This window comes from Triticum aestivum, chromosome 7B, assembly GCF_018294505.1.
Source record: "Triticum aestivum cultivar Chinese Spring chromosome 7B, IWGSC CS RefSeq v2.1, whole genome shotgun sequence".
In the NCBI taxonomy this organism is placed as follows: Eukaryota; Viridiplantae; Streptophyta; class Magnoliopsida; order Poales; family Poaceae; genus Triticum; species Triticum aestivum.
Genome location: NC_057813.1, coordinates 241,475,407 through 241,502,575, shown reverse-complemented (window position 1 = coordinate 241,502,575; position 27,169 = coordinate 241,475,407).

The following is a 27,169-nucleotide window of genomic DNA, read 5'->3' as shown; positions in this document are numbered from 1 at the left end:
ACACCGAAAAAAACTTGAATTGAAACCACCGGAAAAAGAAAGGGATGGAGAATGACGAACGAGACGAGAATACACCGGTTGAAATGATTGAGGGAAGGCTGAAGAGGCTCTACATGAATGAAATAGCTTCTCAAATAGATGCTCAGACTCCGGGAAGAAAAAGGGGTGGGAGGGCGGGAAAAACACAGGCAACTAGAAGGGGGAACCAACGAATAACTTAAAAAGAAAACACCGATTGAAATCATTGAGGAAGAAAGCAAAGACTTTGCACGAGTAGGATGGATACTCGATTACGGACTCCGGATTAGAGAAGAAGAAGGGTGGGTGGGTGGGAAAGAAAACAACTGAGGATTGAACTTGGCAAAGATGAAGAGGTTCGAGTCAACTTGACGAGAAATGCACCGGATCAAAAGAGCTGAGGAACAACGATCGGAAAACCAACTGCGTGATCCTAAAGAAAATTTGAAAGGGAAGAGGAGTAATTCAAAACACCTACGTCAAGATTCCTTACCAGAGCGACGAAGGGGCTGAGGAGTAAAAAGAATTCCTACTCTCTGATATAACTAGACTCCGAAAACAGTTTTTCTTCTAGACTCAACAACGGCCAAACTACACGATCAATCAAGGGGGGCACATTATGAGAAATAGAAGACTAAAACATGAGAAACCATCTAAAAGTAGTTCAGAAGAAAATTACTATCTGGTTATAGGAGGTGCAGAGATAGTAAACAATAGAAAAACAACTGACTAATCAAATGGCCATAACAAAACCTACAACATTCTTGGTAAAAGAAGGATAGATATAAACAAAGTCACGGTTCAGAAAAAAGAATATAGCAGGATGGAATGTGCATAGACAAGCGCTAGTTTTTTAAAAAAAGACCATATGATTAGGCCTAGTATTTAGTCTTGGAACATAGCAAAGTACCCCAGGAACTGTGGCACATTCAAACAAAATCAAAAGAAAAAGCCATTCCTAGAAAAGCTAAAAACAGATAGCAAATGTATCGAGCTTCCAAAACATGAAAATGAGCTACTTCACTAATTTGTTTTGGATCCAGATTTGCACATACAAAAAAATAAGGCAAATAGTTTTCAAGTTATACCTCATTGAAACTCTTCATAGCTTTGCCTTCAAAATTTTCCATGTATAAAGGCAGATAGTGGCCTGAGTCATGCCTACATAAAGAATAGAAAAACACAGGAAAAAAATGAGAATGAGTATTGGTGTGTTATTGTCAACATTGATGAAGTGTGTTGGGTGTGAAGGAAATTTGGGTTCGATCTACTTTGGGATGTCACAACGAGTAGAAATCTGAATCTGGTTTGCTTGCAATTTCAGGTGGTGTTGCTACTACTATTAGTTTTTCTTTCTTCTGGCGTCAACCGATGGATGTGCAATTCAGCCTTGGAATATAAAGCCTTGCAAGAAAAAAGCTTGATGTGCCAGTCTTGGAGTAGTTTGGGATAACTAACAGAGGGAGTTTGTAAAATTTAACTGAATTTTACTTTACGAGACAGGCTGTATAATTTTTAGCTCTATATTTTTAGATTGTAGAGTTGGAGGTCAGATTCAGCTCCAGAATTTAATTGAATTTTATTGAGAGAAGTCATAAACTCCCTCTGTCAGTTCTTCTGTTCCATGGCCATTCCTTAAAGAAACATGACACAGCAAAATTATACTTTTCTAGTCTAAATAACTCACTGAATTTTCATTCTTATTCATACTGTCAAAAAATGAGAGTTGGGAGTAGTTGTTGTTGACTGAAAGTTATGCCACCAATGGCAACATTGACAGGAGTAGTAAAAGTAGAAGAACATTACTATATTGCCAAAATTATTTTTGATAGTGGTTGTTGTTAACTAAAGGTTAGGGATGGAATTAGAATTAGAGAGAACAACCACACATTGAAACAACAATGGGCATAGAGTATGCTTTGATATCCAGTGTTCAACTACTGTTAGCTTGAGGTGAACATACAATATGCTTAACTGTATAACTGTAAATTTGCCTAAAATATATGCTTGAGATGAACATACAGTATGATTAGCAGAAAGATAGTGTTTCAAAAATAAAATCTATGGTAAAAAAATCACATCAACATTTCGAGTACAAGTAGGCAGAAAAACAGTACAGTGGTTGTAATAAACAGTAGGGAAAGTATGGAGAAATAAGTTGAATAAACTTGCAGTTGAAAAAATTGAATAAATATGCAAACAGAAAGAAGAAAAATGAACTTACAAGAGACAGTTTGTTTGGTAAGGACCTACTGGTTGAAGCTTGAAAGAGAATATGTTCTTGAATGGCTTTTTACTCAGCTTGCAAAGCATGTTGTAGTTGGAGAGCTGTTTATTATAGTGTGGAAAAAAATTCAATGTGGTGAAGCAATTTTGAATTTGAACTAATCATGAACTACTTTTGAATACAAAAATTTGATGAAGTGACTTTAAAATTAGTTTACTAATTTTTTTGAACTAAAAGCTGTGAACTAAAATTGGTGAACTAAAATTTGTGATATCTATTGGTGAACTAATTTTGAATTCAAAGTGAACTACTTTTTTTATTTGAACTACAAATCTAATGAACTTAATTTATTTTTCTTGATCTATGTTTGAGATTTCATGAACTAAGATTGAATTTAATGAACTAAAATTGATGAACTAAACTTCAATATCGTGAACTAAAATTTGAAATCAAGCTTAGTAAATTTTGAATACAAGTGAAGTAAAATAAGAAAGTGATGAACTGGATTTGAATATTGTGAACTAAAATTTCAATGTTGGTGACTAGTTTTGAGTGTGAACTTATTTTTTTTGTGAACTAGATTTGAATTAAAATCTGATATAATAAATGTAAATTAAGTGAACTAAAAGTTCAATGTTGGTGAACTAATTTTGAATTCGAGTACAAGTAGTTTCTTTTTTGTGAACTAAAAAAATGATAAACTTAATTAGTTTTTGTTTAATTTTGAATACAAGTGAACTGGATTTGAATATTGTGAACTAAAATTTGATGTAGTAAATGCAAATTAAAAATTGATGCACTGAACTTTCAAAATGTTGAACTACAAATTTGGTGAACTTAATTTGTTTTTCCTTAGGATTTGATTAATTTTGGTTTGAATCTAGTGAACTAAAATTGATGAATTCATTTTGAATTTTGTGAACTATACTTTGAATACAAGTGAACTAGATTTTGAATCAAAGTGAAATTGGGATTAAAAAAGGGATGAACTATACTTTGGATACAAGTGAACTAAAATTTGAATTCAAGTGAAGTGAATTTTGAATACAAGTGAAGTGAAATTAGAAAGTGATGAACTGGATTTGAATGTTGTGACCTAAAATTTCAATGTTGGTGAACTAGTTTTGACTGTGAACTAGCTTGTTTTTAAATGAAATATTTTTTAATTAAAAATCCGATGTAGTAAATGCAAATTTAAAAACGATGAATTGAACTTTAAAATTGTGAACTACAAATTTGGTGAACTTAATTTGTTTTTCTTTAAGATTTGATTAATTTTGGTTCGAATCTAGTGAACTAAAATTGATGAATTCATTTTGAATTTTCTGAAACTATACTTTGAATACAAGTGAACTAAATTTTGAATCAAAGAGAAACTGGGATTAGAAAAGGGATGAACTAGATTTAAAAAATGGTGAACTAAAATTTCAATGTTGGTGAACTAGTTTTTAATGTGAGGTAAACAATTTTTTTGTGAACTACTTCCGAATAGAAATTTTATGAAAGGACTTCAAAATTTAGTTCACTAAATTTTGTGAACAAATTTTCGATGTCGATGAACTCATTTTGAATTCAAGTGACCTAGTTTTTTTTGTACTACAAATATAATGAACTTAATTATTTTTTCTTGATCTAAGCTTGAGATTTGATGAACTGATATTGATTTTAGTGAACTAAAATTGATGAACTCACTTTCAATTTTGTGAAGAATACAATTTCACAAATTTTTGAATCCACGTGAACTAAATTTTGTGATCTATGTCCGTGAACTAATTATGAATTCAAGTGAACTATTTTTTTGTGATCTATGTTGGTGAAGTAAAACTTTAATCTTGGTGAACTAATTTTGAATCAAGTGAACTAGTTTGTTTTTTGTGTGAGTTCAAAATTTGATGAACATAATTTGTTTTTATTTGAACTAATTTTATATTTGATGAACTGAGTTTGGATTTAGTGAATTATAATTGATGAAGGCAATTTGAATTTTGTGAACTTAATTTTCAATACAAGTGAATTGAAATTAAAAAGTGACGACTTGGAACTATAAATGATGTGTCGTGGATCTAAGTCTGACAGTAGAGTGGGGGTAGGTATGGAGAGGCAAGGTCCTAGCTATGGAGAGGTTGTAAACACAAGAGATGTACGAGTTCAGGCCCTTCTCGGAGGAAGTAAAAGCCGTACGTCTCGGAGCCCGGAGGCGGTCGAGTGGATTATGTGTATATGAATTACAGAGTGCCGAACCCTTCTACCTGTGGAGGGGGGTGGCTTATATAGAGTGCGCCAGGACCCCAGCCAGCCCACATAGGAGAGGGTTTAAGGTGCGTTAAGTCTGGGGCGTTACTGATAACGCCCCACATAAAGTGTCTTTACTATCATAAAGTCTACTTAATTACAGACCGTTGCAGTGCAGAGTGCCTCTTGACCTTCTGGTGGTCGAGTGAGTCTTCACGGTCGAGTCCTTCAAGTCAGTCGAGTGAGTCCCTCGTAGGTCGACTGGAAGGTGATCTCTTCTAAGGATGTCCCTGGGCAGGGTAATTAGATCAGGTCTGTGACCCTACCCTAGGTACATGACTCCATCATTAGCCCCCGAATGGATTGAGGCTTGAGTGATGAAGGAGTTGATGTTGTTTCCGATTAGCCTTCGCATGCTAGTCGTGCGTTGCTTTGAACCAAAAAATCTCTTTGTTGATAGTGAGCAACTTTTCTTCAGTCGACACGATCCATTCTTTTTCTTCGTCGAGTGATCTTTTGGACTTCGCTGATTTCCGAGCGACGAATCACAGGGAATCCCGCGTCTGGCAGACTGATCTGCCGTTCGCGGATTCCGCGGGATACGGAATTTGGGGGAGCGCGCGAAGTGGAGCGGTCCGCGGCGCTCGGATGGGACGGGGCATAGACGCCTCGATCCCCGCGCCGCTTTTTTTTCCACGTATCACGCTCGCGCAACTGTTTCAGGATATGATTAGATCGACCGGGCCCACCTGTCATCCACTCGGAAGGGATCTTATAAATGCGCCCGGCGAGGGTTTTTTGAAGAGTGCCTCAGCATTCTCCCTCTGCTTCCTTCGTCTCCGCCCAACGCGCTCGCTCTCGCCTCCACACAACCTCTCCTCGCGCGCCTCGCCGGTAGCCATGGTCAAGGAGAAGACGGCGGCGCTGGAACGCGCGAAGAAGGCGTCGGCGACGGAGAAGGCGAAGGGAAGATCCACCAGCCGCGGCGGGTCTTCGTCTAGATCTCGCCTGCCGAAAGGCTGGGTCCAGGGAGATTGGATCCAGTCGACCATCACGGAGAAGGATCTCCTCGACATGGCCAACGAGGGCCTGATCCCTCATGGAGCTGCGAGGCTTCCGGGGAAAGAGTGGCAGCCCCAGCCAGAAGAGGGTGAGTGCGTGCTTCTGGCTACCCATGTCGACCACGGATTCTCTTTGCCGCCGAGCATTTTCTTTCGTGGTTTCTTGAACTTCTTTGGAGCGCAACTCCACCACTTCACCCCGAATTCTATCGCCTATCTTGCCGCGTTTGTGTCCATGTGTGAGAGTTTTCTGGGTTGTCGACCGCATTGGGGCTTGTTCAAGCACATATTCACGTGTCGCTCTTAGACCGTGAAGAAGGCGAGCCCAGGCGACGAAAAAACCCGAGTTGTCCAAATGTGTGGGGGTCTGGGGATCCAGGTGAGGAGCAAGAGCACCTTCCCAGCCATGACATTTCCCGAGTCAGTCAGAGGCTGGCAGTCAACCTGGTTCTACTGCCAGGACCAGTCGACGCCGGGACAGTCGAGTGGACTTCCTCAATTCACCATGGACTGAGTGAACAAGCCCTCCTCTTTGAAGGTGATTCCGGAGCAGAAAGCTGACGTGAAGATGCTGATGGAGCGCGTAGTTCAGTTGGTTCGGGATGGAGTGACGGGTATGGATCTCCTGGAGGTTTTCCTTAGGCGTCGTATCCAGCCTCTTCAATTCCGGAGCCATTGCATGTGGCTGTACTGTGGGACTGAGGATGTGACTCGGGTCAATCCAGAAACAGTCGACGATGCCACTCTGGAAAGGTGGATGGCCGCTGTTACTGGGAACAAGGATAACCCTCGCGGAGCCAGAAGGATTCCTCCACTCGACTGCCACATCGATCCAAACAAGGTATGTCTGCTCCACTTCCCATTGTATTCTCGTCATATTTATTTCTGTTTTCCCTGCCGATCGGTCGACTGATCTTTGTCTGGATGTCTATCAGGCCCTCAGTAAGCTGTACTCGATGCCCAACGGAGCACAAGCTCCGACTGAGGAGGGAGAAGCGAGAGGGGGCGAGAGCCAGGAGGAGGAGTGGGACTCGGACGCCGCTGAGGATGATGATGATGACGATGACAACGATGACGATAATGATGATGTTGATGAGGACGAGGAAGAGGAGGAGGAGGAGGTTGCACCACCGCGCTCGGAAAGGCGGTCGAAGCTTGTCCATGACCCTGCGACTGAACGTGGCAAGGGGGTTGCGACTGTCACTCAGTCGACCAAGCGCCCTCGGACCACCTCTCCGGCGCCGACTGAAAAGGCGTCGAAGCAGCCCAGGGCGGCCCGGTCAAAGCCGACCAAGCATCTGCCGAAGATGAAGGTGTCCATCCCCACCATATCAGGGTAATCATGTTGCTTAAGTCTTCTTGTTTTGCGTGAACTTTATCTCTGGTTGGCGCTAGAGTTAGTCGACTGACTCTTTGGAGTTGCAGTGCTGCTACTTCTGAGACCTCAGCCCGGGCTGACGATCATGAGATGGAGGACGCAGCAACCTCAAAACCTGGTACTATACTCTTAACCCCGTTTCTAGTCGACTGACTCATGATCTCTAATTCTGATTCTTTTCTGTAGCTCCATCCAATGTTGTTATCACTCTCCCTGATGATGATGAAGATGAGGAACCGCTGAAGCACAGAATGAGGAGGAAAGCGTCTGCCAGCAGGGTGCCCCAGGATGTGACGGTGCCTGAGACTCTGGTCGCGGAGGAGGAGAACACCACTCGACACACTGTGTCCTTCGCAGATCCGCTGACGAGTGCTCCGCAACCCTCCCTCTTCACGACGCACCACGTCCCAGAGGACCAAGCTGGCGCCGCGAAGGAGGCGATACGCCAGGCAGGTATCATGATGGAGCAGTTGAAGACCATCCGGGATGCGAGCCAGGCAGCTTACGACGCCAGTTCCGCCCTTCAAAGGAATGTTCAGGTCAGTCGACCACCACTTGTTCTGTTAGGATATGCTATCAAAAAACTTTTCTTTCCAGAATTTATAGTAGTCACCCACTGGGTGTGTCGATTTAAACTCCGTGTTAGCGGGGGCACGCTGAGTGCACCCGCTGGGTGTAGTCCCCAAGGCTAAGGTCGACTGCTGGCAGTCGGCCTTAGGCTTTATAATTTCAGTCTCTCCGTCATTCGACTACGGCGAATGGATTTCGCAAACCGGTGGGGGCACGCTGAGTGCACCCACTGGGTGTAGTCCCCGAGACTGTGGTCGACTGCTGGCAGTCGGTTACAGTCTTAAAGAATACATCTTGTTTTTTTTGAGGTCGACTGGTCGACTCTGTCTTCAATAGGATTAGTGGGGGCACGCTGAGTGCACCCACTGGGTGTAGTCCCCAAGGCTAAGGTCGACTGCTGGCAGTCGGCCTTAGGCTTTATAATTTCAGTCTTTCCGTCATTCGACGATGGCGACTGGATTTCGCAAACCGGTCGACTGGTCGACTCTGTCTTCAATAGGATTAGTGGGGGCACGCTGAGTGCACCCACTAGGTGTAGTCCCCGAGACTACGGTCGAATGCTTGGATTCGGCTGTAGTCTTAGAAACGCGTGATTTTTCCTTTTCCACTCGGAAGTGAATTATCTTTGACATTTAGTCGATTGGTTCTTCGCAGAACTCCTGTGACCTTGCGGCTCGCTACACTGAACTGGAAAACAAGCACATTCAGCTCGAGCTGAATTTGAAGCTGGTTCAGGAGAATCTGACGAAGGCAAAGGAGGAGACCGAAGGTATGTTTGGTGAGACCTCGACGACTGCTTTTTCCTTTCATTTGTTTCAAAATCTGATCTTGCTGTAACTTGCAGGTAAGGTGTGGGAGGCCCAAAGGAAAAAAGACCTTGAACTAGCTGAGAGGATCAAGCTTGCTGACGAGAAGTTAGCTTCAGTTACCAAGCTTGAACAAGAAAATACCAATCTGAAAGCTGCTCTTGAGAAGAAAAATGATCTGGAGGCCTTCCTGAGTGGTCTTGCCAAGAAGCTGTTTCTTATGCTTGAAGGTAAACCTTCAACAATCACTTTCAACTGTGGTTTTTTTCATTCGACCATTGCTTTGACTCGGTGATCGTCCTTGCAGAATTTTGTCAAAACTTTGAAGAAGAGACTAGCCGGCTGGAACCAAACCTTGACCCTGTCAATTCTCCGGTGAACGACGAAGTTGCCATGAATGTTTTCCGACTGGAGTCCCGTGTTGCAGCTGCCGTGGACTATCTTGCAAGGCTGAAGGTCGCCACATCTCGCATCGACTCAACGCTCTGGCCCGGGGAGACACTCCAGAACGACCTCGAGTCGCTGATGGCTCGTTTGAACGCTGTCCCTGGTCGAGTGCAGGAGTGGAAAAAGTCCTCGGCTCGGTGTGGTGCAGATGTTGCTCTGTGTCTGGCCCGAGTCCACTGCAAAGATGCGCGAGAAGACAAGCTGGCTGCCCTCCGAGTGGCCAACACCAAGAAACACGACTTCAGGTCCTTTATGGAAACTTTCCTTGCTGCTGCCACTCGGATCGCAGATGGAATTGATCTTGATGAGTTTGTTGCACCTTCCAGCCCTCCACAGGAGGGGTAAAAAACTTCTTCTAAGCTCGACGCTTTAAATTTGCCTCGGTATGCCGAGTGGAGTTGTAACCGATAAACCTTAACAGGCTTAGTGCCTGAGCACTTTCGGTTCCTTTAGGTATCGATCTGAACTCGAATTTGGTGTTTGAATATGATTGCTTTCGGCTCGAAATGTCTTTTGCAGGTTCAAAGCAAGACGCTCACTGCAGTCGACTTATTCCTTAATCCACTTAGGCGAGCGCTGGGCTGCAGCTAAGCCTCCCGAGTGAGAGGTTTGCTCTTCACTCGGTAGGATTTTGATAACTTAGGCGAGCGCTGGGCTGCAGCTAAGCCCCCGAGTGAGAGGTTTGCTCTTCACTCGGTAGGATTTCGATAACTTAGGCGAGCCCTGGGCTGCAGCTAAGCCCCCGAGTGAGAGGTTCGCTCTTCACTCGGTAGGATTTTTATAACTTAGGCGAGCACTGGGCTGCAGCTAAGCCCCCGAGTGAGAGGTTTGCTCTTCACTCGGTAGGATTTTTATATCCTAGGCGAGCGCTGGGCTGCAGCTAAGCCCCAGAGTGAGAGGTTTGCTCTTCACTCGGTAGGATTTAGATAACTTAGGCGAGCACTGGGCTGCAGCTAAGCCCCCGAGTGAGAGGTTTGCTCTTCACTCGGTAGGATTTTTTATATCTTAGGCGAGCACTGGGCTGCAGCTAAGCCCCCGAGTGAGAGGTTTGCTCTTCACTCGGTAGGATTTTTATATCTTAGGCGAGCACTGGGCTGCAGCTAAGCCCCCGAGTGAGAGGTTTGCTCTTCACTCGGTAGGATTTTTTATATCTTAGGCGAGCACTGGGCTGCAGCTAAGCCCCCGAGTGAGAGGTTTGCTCTTCACTCGGTAGGATTTTTATATCTTAGGCGAGCACTGGGCTGCAGCTAAGCCCCCGAGTGAGAGGTTTGTTCTTCACTCGGTAGGATTTTGATGACTTAGGCGAGTACTTGGACTGCAGCTAAGCCTCCGAGTGGAAGTCTGGCTTACCACTCGGTAGGATTTTGGTAACTTAGGCGAGTCCTTGGACTGCAGCTAAGCCCCCGAGTGAGAGGTTTGCTCTTCACTCGGTAGGATTTTTATATCTTAGGCGAGCACTGGGCTGCAGCTAAGCCTCCGAGTGGAAGTCTGGCTTACCACTCGGTAGGATTTTCATAACTTAGGCGAGTCCTTGGACTGCAGCTAAGCCTCCGAGTGGAAGTCCGGCTTACCACTCGGTAGGATTTTTATAACTTAGGCGAGTACTTGGATTGCAGCTAAGCCCCCGAGTGGAAGTCTGGCTTACCACTCGGTAGGATTTTATTTAATCTTAGGCGAAACGGATTTGCAGCTAAGCCTCCGAGTGGGAGTCTGGCTCACCACTCGGTAAGGATTTTTACAAACTTAGGCGAAACGGATTCGCGGCTAAGTCACTCACTGAGGGGAAAATTTTATTGGACAAAAATAAAAAGTGACAAAAATTATGGAGGAACTATGACACTATTATTTTGAAATCCATGAACTACAGGAGTACTTTATTGCAACTCATCCGAGTGATAAACTTAAGTGTAAAATGGGCGGAGTAGTTCCGCGTTCCAAGCTCGGGGCTCGTCGATATTATGTTCGACGTTGTAAAGACGGTATGCCCCGTTGTGGAGAACTTTGGTGACGATGAAGGGTCCTTCCCAAGAAGGAGCAAGCTTGTGTGGTTTCTTCTGATCCACTCGGAGAACTAAATCTCCTTCCTGGAAGGCTCGACCCCTCACATTTCTGGCGTGGAAACGACGCAAATCTTGTTGGTAGATGGTCGATCGGATCAGAGCCATCTCCCTTTCTTCCTCTAAAAGGTCGACTGCGTCCTGCCGCGCTTGTTCAGCTTCTGCTTCGTTGTAGATCTCAACTCGAGGAGCATTGTGGAGAAGATCACTCGGCAAGACTGCTTCAGCTCCGTAGACCAAGAAGAATGGAGTTCTTCCGGTCGACCGATTAGGTGTGGTCAGCAGTCCCCAAAGCACCGAGGGAAGTTCGTCGACCCAAGCTCCAGCTGCATGCTTGAGATCACGCATCAGTCGGGGTTTCAATCCCTTGAGAATCAGACCATTGGCTCGCTCTGCTTGTCCATTCGACTGCGGATGGGCGACTGAAGCGTAGTCGACTCGTGTGCCTTGAGAGTTGCAGAAATCCCTGAATTCTTCCGAGTCAAAGTTCGACCCATTATCCGTAATGATGCTGTGCGGGACTCCATATCTGAATATCAGTTCCCTTGCGGGACTCCATATCTGAATAACAGCAGCACCGGCGTCAAGGTTCTTGATTGGTTTAGCCTCAATCCACTTGGTGAACTTGTCGACTGCCACCAGTACATGCGTGAAGCCACTTCGCCCTGTTCTCAAAGGACTGACCATGTCCAACCCCCATACTGCGAAAGGCCAGACGAGTGGAATGGTCTTCAGAGCTGATGCAGGCTTGTGCGACATATTAGAGTAGAACTGACATCCCTCGCACTTATCCACTATTTCCTTTGCCATCTCATTCGCCTTTGGCCAGTAAAATCCGGCTCGGTATGCTTTGGCCACGATGGTCAGAGAGGACGCATGATGACCACAGGTTCCCGAGTGGATATCATTGAGGATGATTCGACCTTCTTCTGGTGTTATGCACTTCTGACCAACTCCAGTCGCGCTTTCTCTATATAGCTGTCCTTTGATTACGGTAAAGGCTTTAGATCGACGGACGATCTGTCGAGCCTCTTCCTCATCCTCCGGGAGCTCTTTTCTCAGGATATACGCGATATACGGAACTGTCCAGTCGGGAATGACCACCAAGACCTCCATGACCAAGTCGACTACTGCTGGGACTTCAACCTCAGTCGGATCTGTGGCACTCTTGGGCTGTGGAGCTTCTTCGGTGAAAGGATCTTCTTTGACTGACGGAGTGCGTATATGCTCCAAGAACACACCACTCGGAATGGCTCCTCTCTTGGAACCTATCTTTGCTAGATCATCAGCTGCTTGATTTTCAGTCGGGGTATATGATGGAGCTCCAACCCCTCGAACTTCTTTTCCAGCTTCCTCACTGCACTGCAGTATCCAGTCATGGCTGGGCTTCTCACGTCCCACTCCTTCATCACTTGGTTGACCACTAAATCCGAGTCGCCATAGACCATCAGGCGACGGACGCCGAGTGAAATGGCCATGCGCAATCCGTATAAGAGGGCCTCATACTCTGCCTCATTGTTGGAGGAATCAAAGTGAATCTGGAGCACATATCTGAGCTTATCTCCTCTGGGGGAAACCAGGACAACCCCAGCACCGGAACCATTCAACATCTTAGAGCCATCAAAAAACATGGTCCAATGCTCCGAGTGAACTTCAGTCGGCTGCTGCTGTTCAATCCATTCGGCGAGGAAATCTGCTATTGCCTGGGACTTAATGGCTTTCTTTGCCTCAAACTTGATATCAAGGGGAAGAAGTTCAATCGCCCATTTAGCCACTCGACCAGTTGCATCTCTGTTGTGCAAAATCTCTGATAGTGGAGCGTCGCTGACGACTGTGATGGAATGATCAGAGAAATAATGAGCAACCTTCTTTGTGGTCATGTATATTCCATACACAAGCTTCTGATAATGAGGATATCTTTGCTTGGATGGAGTCAAGACTTCAGACAAATAATACACTGGGCGCTGAACTTTGAAAGCTTTTCCTTCTTCTTCCCGCTCGACCGTAAGCATAGTACTGACGACTTGTCCTGTGGCTGCGATATAAAGCAACAGAGGCTCTTTGCTGATTGGAGCAGCAAGCACCGGCTGGGTGGAGAGCAGAGCTTTTAGCTCGGCAAACGCTGCATCAGCTTCTGGAGTCCACTCGAACTTGTCTGCCTTCTTCATCAGTCGGTAAAGAGGCAATGCCTTTTCACCGAGTCGTGAGATGAATCGACTTAATGCGGCCAAGCATCCAGTAAGCTTCTGGACATCGTGCACTCGCACAGGGCGTTTCATTCGGAGAATAGTGCCGATCTTTTCAGGATTAGCGTCGATCCCTCGCTCAGAAACGAGAAAACCGAGTAACTTGCCACCAGGAACTCCGAATGTGCACTTTGATGGATTGAGCTTGATATCATACCTTCTGAAGTTGGCAAATGTTTCGGCGAGGTCAGCGAGCAGGTCGGAACCTTTTCGTGACTTGATGACGATATCATCCATATACGCTTCCACATTCCGACTGATTTGAGTGAGTAGACACTTCTGAATCATTCGCATAAATGTGGCTCCGGCATTCTTGAGGCCGAATGGCATGGTGATATAGCAGAAGCACCCGAACGGAGTGATGAAAGCTGTTTTTACCTCGTCGGGTCCGTACAGACGGATCTGGTGGTACCCGGAGTAGGCGTCTAGAAAAGACAATCTCTCGCATCCCGCGGTCGAGTCAACAATTTGATCTATGCGAGGGAGAGGAAAATGATCTTTCGGGCAGGCCCGGTTGATGTGCTTGAAATCAATGCACATTCGGAGCGATTTGTCCTTCTTAGGAACCATGACGACATTAGCGAGCCACTCGGAGTGGTATATCTCTCGGATAAATCCTGCCGCCAGCAGTCGAGCCACTTCCTCACCAATGGCTTTTCTCTTCTGGAAGGCGGACCGCCGAAGATGCTCTTTGACTAGTTTTGCAGATGAGTCGACTCTTAGGCGATGCTCAGCCAGTCCCCTGGGAACACCTGGCATGTCAGCGGGCTTCCATGCAAAAATGTCCCAGTTCTCACGGAGGAACTGGATGAGCGCTTCTTCCTATTTCGGGTCGAGTGTTGTGGAGATGTGGGTCGGAGCTGCATCGGGGTCGGTCGGGTGAATGTGAACAGGCTTCGTCTCACCGGACGACTGAAATGCAGCTTCTGTGGCGGGTTTCTTGGATCGCAGCAAGTCACTCGGATCTGCGTTTTGCTTGTATTCTTCGAACTCGACCGCTGTCACCTAGGAATCAGCAATCTTTGAGCCCTTCTGAAAGCACTCTTCTGCCTTTTTCCGATCACCGGTGACAGTGATCACTCCTTTGGGGCCGGGCATCTTCAATTTGAGGTACACGTAACATGGTCGAGCCATGAATCGTGCATAAGCTGGTCTCCCCAAAATGGCATGATATGCACTCTGAAAATCCACGACCTCAAACGTCAGCTTCTCTTTGCGAAAATGTTTCGAATCACCAAACACGTCCAGAGCTATTTGGCCGAGTGGCTCGGCTTTCTTCCCTGGTATAACTCCATGAAAGCTCATGTTACTGGTGCTCAGTCGGGACATCGGAATGCCCATTCCTTTCAGTGTGTCCGCATACAACAAATTCAGCCCACTACCACCGTCCATCAGCACTTTTGTCAGTCGAGTGCCTTCGACAACTGGATCGACCACCAAAGCTTGCCTCCCAGGGGTGGAAATATGAGTCGGGTGATCAGATTGCTCGAATGTGATGGGTGTTTGGGACCATTTCAGATAATTTGCTTTTGCTGGGGTCACCATGTTCACCTCGCAGTTAATGACTTTCAATCGACTCTTGCTTTCCACATCTGCAAAGATCATCAGAGTGGAGTTGACATGTGGATATCCTTCCTCACTGTCCTCCTTTTCCTTGTCTTCGGCCTTGTCCGACTCCTTTTCCTTGTCTTTAGACTGTTTTCCTTGAAACTGCTGGATCAGGAGTCGACATTGGCGAGTGGTATGCTTTGGGTAAATGATATTCCCCTCTTCGTCTTTCTTCGTGTGGATGTGACACGACATATCCATCACGTCGTTCCCTTCTTTATCCTTTACCTTCTTAGGGTTCCAGGATCCTTTTGGTTTCCCTTTAAACTTTCCCTGAGTCACGGCCAGAGCCTCTCCAAGAGCTGCTGGTTCAGCCTTCCGCTTCTGTTTCCGACTGGTGTTTCCCTTCTCCGACTGACTCGGCTTGTGCTTGCCGCTTCGGAGTCGGTCTTCTTCTTCACCGTTGGCGTACTTGGTAGCAATTTCCATCATCCGACTCAAGGTCATGTCACCGGTTCGACCAAATTTCAAACTCAATTCTCTGTTCTTGACACCATCCTTGAAGGCGCGGACTGCCTGATGATCAGACACATTCTCCACAGTATGGTGCAAAGTGATCCACCTCTGAATATACTCCCTGAGAGTCTCATTGGTCTTCTGCACGCAGACTTGCAGCTCCGTCAATCCAGCCGGTCGCTTGCAAGTTCCTTCAAACGTTCTGACGAACAATCGGGACAGATCTTCCCAAGTGTAAATGCTGCTAGGAGGTAACTGAGTCAACCATGCTCTGGTAGAACCTTCCAACATGAGGGGCAGATGTTTCATGGCCACCTCATCATTTCCACCACCAATCTGAACCGCCACTCGGTAGTCCTCAAGCCAAGTTTCAGGCTTAGACTCACCAGTGAACTTGCTAACTCCTGTTGCCAACCTGAAATTGGGAGGAATCACTGCGGCTCTGATAGCTTTGCTGAAACATTCTGGACCAGAAACATGCACTCGACTACTCGTGGGCGCATCTCTGTCGAGTCCACCTCGATGGGCTCTGTTCCGGTCGACCAAGCCTTGCACGATAATGGATCGCGCATCGAAGCCTGGTTCTCTGGGGTCGACTGGAACTCTTCGCCCTGCACTGAACTGAAGTCTGTCATCTTGCTGCCGAGGAGCGTAAGACCCACCCCTCGGAGGGGAAGTGGGCACTCGACGCCTATCATCTCGGTCGTATCGGTCTCCATATTGGTCTCGCCGATTCTCGCGCCCTTCATGCCGCGGAGGCGATCTGGGGCTGTGAGCCGACTGAACCGTATTCGCAGCGACAGATCGACTGTGAATTCTGTTGCGCGACTATGACACGGCCGAATTCTGATCACCTGCTGCCCGGAGCAGATCCCTGATCTGCATCAAGCCTCTGCCAGCTTCCGACTGAGAGGGCTGGATGGACTCTGCAATACGGGTCGCAGCTGCTAAATTCTGGATCGGGGTTCGATATACCTGAGTCGGCGGGAAGAGTTGACGTCGACTGGTGTCGGGAACTCGTTGCCGCGCGCGCTCGTCGAGTGCTCGCTGAAGATTCTCCAGGCGGGTGCGTTCGGCCAAGTTGGCCAAACGTGCCTCCTCCAAGGCGCGAGCCTCGGGGGTTTCTCCTGCGATGGGAGTACGCAGGGCATCTACGTTCCTGCGGTGAAGTTCCTCTCTTTGCAGAGAGTCGAGTGGCTCGGGCTGGTACTCTTCATGGTCTCGTGCGGGGTCGCCTCCGTCGCCTGCCCCACCGTCATGGGCGAAGCCAGGGGGACTGCGGGGCCCGTCGACCATCAGGATTTCCGCCGCTGGATCACTGCTATCGCACTCGGATGTAGTCTTTATGGAGCCAGTCGACAGATCGAACAGGCCGTAAAGAGATTCGTCGGACTCGATTGCCGCAACTTGGGTGGTGGCCGTCTGGCGAGCCACCGCGTGCCTCACCCACCGCTGAAGCCTCGACCGGCCCGAGCGCTTGCGCTGGCGGGAGACCGGGAGGGTGGCCGATGGGGGAGTCGACCGATACGGGGTCGACGGTTGCCGCAGCAGAACGCCGTGGACACATGCGCAAAAATGCGTCGCACCGCGGACGGGGAGCGCATCGACGTCGAGTGGAGCCTCCTGGAGCCAGGCGGAGTCGTCGACGACGAAGGTGAGAGCACCAAGACGGATCTCTCGGCCCTCGACCAAAACTCCAGCAGCCACCATGATGAAAGTACTCGGAAGAATCGCAACTTCTCCACAAAATTGCTAAAACACCTGCCCCAAGGTGGGCGCCAACTGTCGTGGATCTAAGTCTGACAGTAGAGTGGGGGGTAGGTATGGAGAGGCAAGGTCCTAGCTATGGAGAGGTTGTAAACACAAGAGATGTACGAGTTCAGGCCCTTCTCGGAGGAAGTAAAAGCCGTACGTCTCGGAGCCCGAAGGCGGTCGAGTGGATTATGTGTATATGAATTACAGAGTGCCGAACCCTTCTACCTGTGGAGGGGGGTGGCTTATATAGAGTGCGCCAGGACCCCAGCCAGCCCACGTAGGAGAGGGTTTAAGGTGCGTTAAGTCCGGGGAGTTACTGATAACGCCCCACATAAAGTGTCTTTACTATCATAAAGTCTACTTAATTACAGACCATTGCAGTGCAGAGTGCCTCTTGACCTTCTGGTGGTCGAGTGAGTCTTCGCGGTCGAGTCCTTCAAGTCAGTCGAGTGAGTCCCTCGTAGGTCGACTGGAAGGTGATCTCTTCTAAGGATGTCCCTGGGCAGGGTAATTAGATCAGGTCTGTGACCCTACCCTAGGTACATGACTCCATCATGATGAACTATATTTGAAATACTGTGGAAAAAAATTCAATGTGGTGAAGCAATTTTGAATTTGAACTAATCATGAACTACTTTTGAACACAAAAAATTTGAAGAAGTGACTTTAAATTTACTTCACTAAAATTTCTTAACTAAAAGTATGAACTAAATTTGGTGAACTAAAATTAATGATATCTATTGGTGAACTAATTTTGAATTCTAGTGAACTAGTTTTTTTATTTGAACTACAAATCTAATGAACTTAATTTATTTTTCTTGATCTATGTTTTGAGATTTCATGAACTGAGATTGAATTTAATGAACTAAAATTGATGAACTAAACTTCAATATCGTGAACTAAAATTTCAATTCAAGCTCAGTAAATTTTGAATACAAGTGAACTAAAATAAGAAAGTGATGAACTGGATTTGAATATTGTGAATTAAAATTTCAATGTTGGTGAACTAGTTTTGAGTGTGAACTTATTTTTTTTTGTGAACTAGAATTGAATTAAAATCCGATATAGTAAATGTAAATTAAGTGAACTAAAAGTTCAATGTTGGTGAACTAATTTTGAATTCGAGTACAAGTAGTTTCTTTTTTGTGAACTAAAAAAATGATAAACTTAATTAGTTTTTGTTTAATTTTGAATACAAGTGAACTGGATTTGAATATTGTGAACTAAAATTTGATGTAGTAAATGCAAATTAAAAATTGATGAACTGAACTTTCAAAATGTTGAACTACAAATTTGATGAACTTAATTTGTTTTTCCTTAGGATTTGATTAATTTTGGTTCGAATCTAGTGAACTAAAATTGATGAATTCATTTTGAATTTTGTGAACTATACTTTGAATACAAGTGAACTAGATTTTGAATCAAAGTGAAATTGGGATTGAAAAAGGGATGAACTATACTTTGGATACAAGTGAACTAAAATTTGAATTCAAGTGAAGCTAATTTTGAATACAAGTGAACTGAAATTAGAAAGTGATGAACTGGATTTGAATGTTGTGACCTAAAATTACAATGTTGGTTAACTAGTTTTGACTGTGAACTAAATTGTTTTTAAATGAACTATTTTTGAATTAAAAATCCGATGTAGTAAATGCAAATTTAAAAATGATGAATTGAACTTTAAAATTGTGAACTACAAATTTGGTGAACTTAATTTGTTTTTCTTTAAGATTTGATTAATTTTGGTTCGAATCTAGTGAACTAAAATTGATGAATTCATTTTGAATTTTGTGAAACTATACTTTGAATACAAGTGAACTAAATTTTGAATCAAAGAGAAATTGGGATTAAAAAAGGGATGAACTGGATTTGAAAAAATGGTGAACTAAAATTTCAATGTTGGTGAACTAGTTTTTAATGTGAGGTAAACAATTTTTTTGTGAACTACTTTCGAATAGAAATTTGATGAAAGGACTTCAAAATTTAGTTCACTAAATTTTGTGAACAAAATTTCGATGTCGATGAACTAATTTTTAATTCAAGTGACCTAGTTTTTTTTGTACTACAAATATAATGAACTTAATTATTTTTTCTTGATCTAAGTTTGAGATTTGATGAACTGATATTGATTTTAGTGAACTAAAATTGATGAACTCACTTTCAATTTTGTGAAGAATACAGTTTCACAAAATTTTGAATCCACGTGAACTAAATTTTGTGATCTATGTTGGTGAACTAATTATGAATTCAAGTGAACTATATTTTTGTGATCTATGTTGGTGAAGTAAAACTTTAATCTTGGTGAACTAATTTTGAATCAAGTGAACTAGTTTGTTTTTTGTGTGAGTTCAAAATTTGATGAACATAATTTGTTTTTATTTGAACTAATTTTATATTTGATGAACTAAGTTTGGATTTAGTGAATTATAATTGATGAAGCCAATTTGAATTTTGTGAACTGAATTTTCAATACAAGTGAATTTGAAATTAAAAAGTGACGACTTGGAACTATAAATGATGAACTATATTTGAAATACTGCGGAAAAAAATTCAATGTGGTGAAGCAATTTTGAATTTGAACTAATCATGAACTACTTTTGAACACAAAAAATATGAAGAAGTGACTTTAAATTTACTTCACTAAAATTTCTGAACTAAAAGTGTGAACTAAAATTGGTGAACTAAAATTAATGATATCTATTGGTGAACTAATTTTGAATTCAAGTGAACTACTTTTTTTATTTGAACTACAAATCTAATGAACTTAATTTATTTTTCTTGATCTATGTTTGAGATTTCATGAAATGAGATTGAATTTAATCAACTAAAATTGATGAACTAAACTTCAATATTGTGAACTAAAATTTGAATTCAAGCTCAGTAAATTTTGAATACAAGTGAACTAAAATAAGAAAGTGATGAACTGGATTTGAATATTGTGAACTAAAATTTCAATGTTGGTGAACTAGTTTTGAGTGTGAACTTATTTTTTTTGTGTGAACTAGATTTGAATTAAAATCCGATATAGTAAATGTAAATTAAGTGAACTAAAACTTCAATGTTGGTGAACTAATTTTGAATTCGAGTACAAGTAGTTTCTTTTTCGTGAACTAAAAAAATGATAAACTTAATTAGTTTTTGTTTAATTTTTTATACAAGTGAACTGGATTTGAATATTGTGAACTAAAATTTGATGTAGTAAATGCAAATTAAAAATTGATGAGCTGAACTTTCAAAATGGTGAACTACAAATTTGGTGAACTTAATTTGTTTTTCCTTAGGAGTTGATTAATTTTGGTTCAAATCTAGTGAACTAAAATTGATGAATTCATTTTGAATTTTGTGAGCTATACTTTGAATACAAGTGAACTAGATTTTGAAACAAAATGAAATTGGGATTAAAAAAGGGATGAACTATACTTTGAATACAAGTGAACTAAAATTTGAATTCAAGTGAAGTGAAATTTGAATACAAGTGAACTGAAATTAGAAAGTGATGAACTAGATTTGAATGTTCTGACATAAAATTTCAATGTTGGTGAACTAGTTTTAACTGTGAACTAAATTGTTTTTAAATGAACTATTCTGAACTGGATTTTGTTGAATTTTTAAATGAACTATTGTGAACTGTTTTTAAATCAGCATTTTTGTTGAATTTTGAATACAAGTGAACTGGATTTGAATATTGTGAACTAAAATTTGATGTAGTAAATCAGATTAGAAATTGATGAACTAAACTTTCAAAATGGTGAACTACAAATTTGGTGAACTTAATTTGCTTTCATACCTGGTTCGTGAACTACTTTCGTATAGAAATTTGATGAATGGGCTGCAAAATAAGTTCACTAAATTTTGTGAAATTTTCAATGTTGACGAACTGATTTTCAATGTTGACAAACTGATTTTGAATTCAAGAGAATTAGTTTTTTTGTGTACGTTTATAGATGAAGAAAACACGAACCATCACAAAAAGTATAATGACGAGAACTCACTTGGAATTCTAATCACATCATTATTGAAAGCACAAAAATGCGTTTTCAGCAATCATGTTGCGTTTTCATCGCATGCGTAAGGCATTGTGTAAATGAATGACCAATCAATGGTTAGAACCAAAGGACGATCAGTACCTAGGTATTAACATTGTATGCATGTGATGCCAACATAGATAGTATAACCTGGAAAAAGCTAAAACCCATCTAAAATTAGACATTGTCAACTTTTTATATTTGCAATGACCAAACAACGATTCAGTTGTATGCATGTGATGCCAACATAGATAGTATGTAGTGCACGAATATAAGTTTTGCGTTTAGCTACACAAAAAGATGCACTGACTATGGGCAATGATTGCAACACAAAAACTATGCAGTTCATGAAGAGTACCATATCCAGAAAAAGAAGATTTACAACATAGACGCTATGTAGCTCGTTGTAGCAAAAGTTTAAACATCTAGTACCGTGAATCTACTACCATATGATTACAGATGTAATTGTTTGAAGACATGAAAGTAGATGTTTTGTTCCAATCAGCTACACATTGAAAACTGTTTGCATATGCATCTTGCGGAAAAGTCAATTTGGTATTGGCAGATCTCCTTCTTTCAGCTTGTTCAAAGTGCTTTTGAAGAACTTGAATTCATAAATCATTCTGTACTCCGGAATGTTGCCCTGTTTATAAACACAATATAGGCACATTATGAGAAATAGAAGACTAAAACTTGAGAAAACATCTAAAAGTAGTTCAGAAGAAAATTACTATCTGGTTATAGGAGGTGCAGAGATAGTAAAAAGTAGAAAAACAACTGACTAATCAAATGGCCATAACAAAACCTACAACATTCTTGGTAAAAGAAGGATAGATATAAACAAAGTCACAATTCAGAAAAAAGAATATAGCAGGATGGAATGTGCATAGACAAGCGCTAGTTTTTTTTAAAAAGACCATATGATTAGGCCTAGTATTTAGTCTTAGAACATAGCAAAGTACCCTAGGAACTGTGGCACATTCAAACAAAATCAAAAGAAAAAGCCATTCCTAGAAAAGCTAAAAACAGACAGCTAATGTATCGAGCTTCCAAAACATGAAAATGAGCTACTTCACTAATTTGTTTTGGATCCAGATTTGCACATACAAAAAAAATAAGGCAAATAGTTTTCAAGTTATACCTCATTGAAACTCTTCATAGCTTTGCCTTCAAAATTTTCCATGTATAAAGGCAGATAGTGGCCTGAGTCATGCCTACATAAAGAATAGAAAAACACAGGAAAAAATGAGAATGAGTATTGGTGTGTTATTGTCAACATTGATGAAGTGTGCTGGGTGTGAAGGAAATTTGGGTTCGATCTACTTTGGGATGTCACAGCGAGTAGAAATCTAAATCTGGTTTGCTTGCAATTTCAGGTGGTGTTGCTACTAATATTAGTTTTTCTTTCTTCCGGCGTCAACTGATGGATGTGCAATTCAGCCTTGGAATATAAAGCCTTGCAAGAAAAAGGCTTGATGTGCCAGTCTTGGAGTAGTTTGGGATAACTGACAGAGGGAGTTTCTAAAATTTAACTGAATTTTACTTTACGAGACAGGCTGTATAATTTTCAGCTCTATATTTTTAGATTGTAGAGTTGGAGGTCAGATTCAGCTCCAGAATTTAATTGAATTTTATTGAGAGAAGTCATAAACTCCCTTTGTTAGTTCTTCTGTTCCATGGCCATTCCTTAAAGAAACATGACGCAGCAAAATTATACTTTTCTAGTCTAAATAACTCACTGGATTTTCATTCTTATTCATACTGTCAAAAAATGATAGTTGGGAGTAGTTGTTGTTGACTGAAAGTTATGCCACCAATGGCAACATTGACAGGAGTAGTAAAAGTAGAAGAACATTACTATATTGCCAAAATTATTTTTGATAGTGGTTGTTGTTAACTAAAGGTTAGGGATGGAATTAGAATTAGAGAGAACAACCACACATTGAAACAACAATGGGCATAGAGTATGCTTTGATATCCAATGTTCAACTACTGTTAGCTTGAGGTGAACATACAATATGCTTAACTGTATAACTGTAAATTTGCCTAAAATATATGCTTGAGATGAACATACAGTATGATTAGTAGAAAGATAGTGTTTCAAAAATAAAATCTACGGTAAACAAATCACATCAACATTTCGAGTACAAGTAGGCAGAAAAACAGTACAGTGGTGAAAACAGTAGGGAAAGTATGGAGAAATAAGTTGAATAAACTTGCAGTTGAAAAAATTGAATAAATATGCAAACAGAAAGAAGAAAAATGAACTTACAAGAGACAGTTTTTTGGGTAAGGTCCTACTGGTTGAAGCTTGAAAGAGAATATGTTCTTGAATGGCTTTTTACTCAACTTGCAAAGCATGTTGTAGTTGGAGAGGTGTTTATTATAGGTATAAAGACAGTCAGACACTTTACTTCAGATGTGGTACAGTAGGAAAAAAATTGTTTCCGTTGAAATCAAAGGGTTTTATGTCTTGATAATTACTTACCAAGTTGTAGACAAGTTCTTGTTGGGTAGTATCCAGAATAGTACCACATGGATCAAAAAAGTGAGATTTCTCAAACAGAGAGTTGATGGAAAGTAGAACCCAGTGATTTGATTTTATGGTAGGGAAGTATAACTGTTCAGCAAGAGGAAAAGCATAATGAGCATTAGAAAAAGAATAGATCTTCCGAATAAGTTGATAATTTTCTTAGCAAGTCTTGTTTCCAGATGCTTTCTTCTGAATTAATCCTGTCAAATTCTCGTATGCAACTAATAGGATCAAATGACTCAGGAGGAACCAACAATTTATTCTGTGAATACAAATGACAAAATTAATAAAAATCTCTGTTTCAATGAAGGAAAAAAAGAAAAAAATAGTAAAAAAATATAAGCAAATAGGAAGTTTAGAACAAAAACTCACAGTAAAGTATGAAGTGAAACAGTATTTCTTGAGATAAGGCTTTACTTCAGATGACATCTTTGATTCATAGTTAAGAACTTGAATAAAAGAATTCATCACTTCATCTCCAATCTCACCCCTCGCTTTAAATGAATTAAAGTAATTGTCATAGCTTACAGGGAAACCCTCAATATCAACAAAAAGAGTGCTGCACAAAATAAAGAAGGAGAACTACTATTAATTGGAGAAAATGGATCAAAGAAATACAAATTAACAATTAATAAAAAACATATGCAACACTACTATGGCCAATACAGAAAAATTTAAAACATTCTTTTTGGTTGAACCAGAAAAATGCTGGTATTTCATAATTATTTTCCTAGGTAGATGTCTAAACTAAAAAAGTTCTCATAAATTAATTAAATAATAAATAATAAAATAACTAAAGGACTAAGAGAATTAACTATTCTTGAAAGATAGGCTTCCTCAAATATTTGGAGAAGAAAATGTCCACTTCTTGAGATATTTTTAGTTTCTTTGGTGCGTTAGGAGATTGAAGTTTAGCTGCTCTTTTTTTCATGTTCTTCTTTTCAATTGTATTAGGTCCTGTACTTGGTCCAGCTTCTGAATTATTCAATGAAGAATAGCCTGCAAAACACACAAATTCAAAAAAAGTTTCAACATAAAATAATGGAATGTTGCTCAGAATCATATTACAAAAAAATGAAACCCATGGAAAATTTAAAAAATATTGTTGGAATTATAACCTAGTTGGACAGGAAAGTCCATGTTCATTGGAATTCCTTCACTTGTATCACAGTGAGAGGCTGGTATCTCTTCGTTAGTCGCGGCAGCAGGAGTGGTAGGAGAATCATCATCAATAAGAATTGGAGTTCCTTGAAAACGCTTGAATCTTTCATTTCCAGAGGCAGAACTGATGAGTATAAAACTTCTTTTTGCATTAACTTCAGTGGAAAATTTGATATCATCTGGTTCAGCTGATAGAAAAACTACTTCCTGATGAGAAAGAAAAATCAAATGTTGTTGTAAGTTCAATAAAAATTATGATTATGAAAAGAAATTTGAATGACTTGAAGCAGACCTTAGGTTGTGAAGTAGTTTCTTGGTGGACAGAGTTAGTGTTCACATTTGAAGTATGAGCTGGGAATATTGGTGTTTTGTACACTGAATTCAGTACAAAAATGTTCTGGACATAATGAAACACACATAATTAAGAATATCAATAAAATACCCAAAAGAACAAAAAAGCTACATGCAAGATTCATCTCAAAAAATAAAGCCTCTTTGTAAGTTTGATAGCAAAAAAATTCACTATTGTAACCGCTGTTCATCATGATCAGTCGTAAAAAAAGTGAATGATATTATCAAATTACCAACAAATCTACAGTAAATCCTTAACAGTCAATAAATACACTATTTATCCACTTAATCTATCATATATAGTCCACCTGTCTTGAATACAAAACAAAATACCTCAAATTTTGGTCCGATTGGCTCCGGCTTAGGGGCATCACTTGAGGGAACCTGGATTACAGAAATTGATAGTAAACAACACACTACTATCAAGAGAACACTTAGATGTGAACTAAAAAAAGACACAACACAAAAAATACCTCTGTTTTCAAATATGGCTCTGGTTTCTGTTTTAAATCTGCTTCAACTTTTGCAGTGGAACTGGGAATTTCTGAAATGGTATGAGGACTTTTTGAATCAATTGACGTGTTCTCATGTAGAGCTTCAGGAACACTATTTGCATTGTTGACCTACAAATTACATGACAAAAAAATAGATATATAAAGATAAAAAAATACAAGGAAGAATAAACCAAATTGAAAATGATATAATCTACTCATAAAAATTACCTCCACATGAGGAGTTGAGTTAATCACAGCAGCAACATTGGAAGCATTGTTAATAGGTCCGACATTGTAATATGGGGTCTGTGATATGTCTCGCGGCTACAAATTGCAGTTGAGCAAATGATGAAAATAAATACCAGAATAAAGAAGATAAGTCAAGAAGGTATATACAGTATACAATACTTACTGGTAAAACACCAAAAATTTTCCTACACTCATAATTCCTATCAACCAATGCAAGATACTTGAAATCTTTAGTCTTAACATGACATATCCGTGGAAGAGAATAATCCACAGTAGACTGATGATTATCAATAATATTGAAATCAACAAAATCCAGATAAATGATCTGCCATTTAAAAAATAATAAGGTCAGTAAAAATATAAAGGGAATACAAAGAAAATAGGGCAACTGATGATTGAACTTACTCCCCAAATAGGAAGACATCCCCCAATATATGAAGACTTGCTCATTTCCTCAACACTTGGTTTGTTCATGATCATTTCTAAGTGACGCTCTGTCGGTGTACTAGAGTAGGGGTACCCTAGTATCCCGAACTTGTGCACGGGCAGTTGCAGCGCCCCGCGGCAAGGCTTGCCGGGTGACCGCCAAGGTCCTCAGTGGTTCCTTTGGAGCCATTCAAGAACAAAGTATTCAATCCAAGGAGACAAGACCCCGGCAAGAGGATCTTGCCGGGAAGGCCAGCCAAGGCATTTCAAGGAACTTGCCGCAACGCGCCACGCGTCCCGGCAAGGCCCGGTGAGCGACAAGCTTCCGGACGCGACAAGACAACGACCGCGGCAAGGCGCTTGCCGCGGCAAGCGGCCACTCTGTGCCCACGCTCCAGCGCATCCACCAACGTGTCGCCCTGGGGCCTTTCCAGGCGCGCGTGGCGGGAGGCTGTGCGGCCAGCGGTGCGCGGTGGCATGCGATGCTGACAAGATCGCCATCGTGGCAGGCGGTGGCGTCCCTGACGGTCCTTTTCTGCACTGTTTGGGAGACGCAGACGGGCATTTAATGCCTTTATCCCCTGCCGTCGGGGTTAGGTAGGACACACTGTACAGGTAGCTATACCTACCACCTCTCTTTTTACGTTTTTACCCCTGTCTGCTTTGCCACATGTCGGTGACCCCTTGAGCATATAAAAGGAGGCCCATGCGCAACGTAGACAAGGTTCGGTTCAGTTCGAAGCCAGAAACACACTCACGCTCGGTCTCATTAGCAGCTCGAGTGTACTGTAGCACTCAGCGCTCCCGAGCAAGAACTCAATACAATCAGACAAGCAGCAGTAGGAGTATTATCTCGCCGGAGAGCTCCGAAGCTGGGTAAACTGCTCGTGTGCTTCGCCTCGATCCACTCTTCGTGCGACCTCCGCCCCCCGCCGAACCGAAAGGGGCTCGGTCCGCCGGTCCCATAGGTGTTCGTGGATCAGTTTCCCCGACATCTTTGGCGCGCCAGGTAGGGGGCATCGAGATTGTGTGAACCTGATACGGCGTTCACACGAGCTAGATCTTCATC